Source organism: Meleagris gallopavo, chromosome Z, assembly GCF_000146605.3.
Source record: "Meleagris gallopavo isolate NT-WF06-2002-E0010 breed Aviagen turkey brand Nicholas breeding stock chromosome Z, Turkey_5.1, whole genome shotgun sequence".
Taxonomy (NCBI): domain Eukaryota; kingdom Metazoa; phylum Chordata; class Aves; order Galliformes; family Phasianidae; genus Meleagris; species Meleagris gallopavo.
This window is the reverse complement of record NC_015041.2, coordinates 63,342,367-63,343,490: the sequence shown is the minus strand read 5'-3', so window position 1 is coordinate 63,343,490 and position 1,124 is coordinate 63,342,367. Positions and strand designations below refer to the sequence as shown.

Genomic DNA, 1,124 nt, shown 5'->3' with positions numbered 1-1,124 from the left:
TTTTTTTTTTGCCTTCTGTAGAGTAATTCATCCCTGGAGAGCAACTTGGAGGGCCTAGCTGGTGTATTGGAAGCTGATCTACCAAATTACAAAAGCAAGATACTAAGAATTTTGTGTACTGTGTACGTATGCAGAAGAATGGGGGGGACTGAGGGGTGCTCGCTTTCTTTGTGTTGAGTGTGTGAGTTGAAGAGTTTAAGAGAACCTGAGCATCTGTGGTGGCTTTTAGTCCTTGGCTGCTATTACCATATCAAGTTGGCTTCCCTACAAGAAGAAATAGGAAGGATGAACTCACTGAGTTCTGTGGGTAATTTAAGAAAGGTATTTCCTTGCAGTACACTAACATGAAATGTATACAGGGCTTCAAGCAAAAGAGAATCTGTACTGCTCCCCAGCAGCAACAAAAGCAGAATGCTGGGTAGCACCCTGCTTCCCAAAGAAACGAAGGCACTGAAGCTGTAGGCTGCCAGCATTATTGCCCATGATGCCTTCCTGTGGTCTGCTTCTCTGCTCTGGCCACGTGGTGCTCCTGATTAATGAGCCCATCCTTGGGAACACAGGGGGGCTGCTGGCAGTGCTCTACTCCCTAGTGAGCAACAGGAGCAGAGGATCCCTGTGTGAGGATGGGCTTGTGGAGGGGGCTGCCTCAGTGCATGAGAGCAGTGTGAAGGAAGCAGAGGGGAAAATTTTCCAGCAGCTTGTGTTATAGCATTGCATGTGTTTTAAATATGTTTGCTAGGAATATTTGTTGATACAATAATGTCATTTTTTCCTATAGCAGTAAGATGTATTGCAAAAAATGGAGTTAGTCTACAGATGTACAAAAGAGGTTGTTGTTTTTTTTTTTGCAGTAGGACCCAGCATTTTCTTTTTTTTCCCCTATCATCTCCCTAAATCAATTGTTTTGACTTGACAAGCTTAGGATCAAACTTAACAGTGTAAAATGTGTAGATCTTGTGTAGTCTTAATGTTTACGTCTAAATTATGAATTTAAAAGATTATTTTAAGTCTTTGAATAAATTCTATCACATTGCTTGGCCAGACCTCCAGAACACTTCACAATTGGAAATAAATAAAAAGCAAATAACTTAAATGTAGTTGCAAGAGATATCTGCATTCCTAAA

General features: G+C 41.3%; 1 protein-coding gene across 1 annotated transcript in view; it reads left to right on the top strand.

Annotated features, from left to right (window-relative positions):
* The first annotated feature begins 6 nt into the window (after nt 1–6).
* The window catches only part of NCBP1 (nuclear cap binding protein subunit 1), a 32,161-nt gene continuing 31,043 nt past the window's right edge, over nt 7–1,124 (top strand). The window contains exon 1 of the mRNA XM_031557396.1: nt 7–122. The gene's annotated coding sequence lies outside the window, so the exon portion shown is untranslated. The remainder of the gene's footprint in view (nt 123–1,124) is intronic.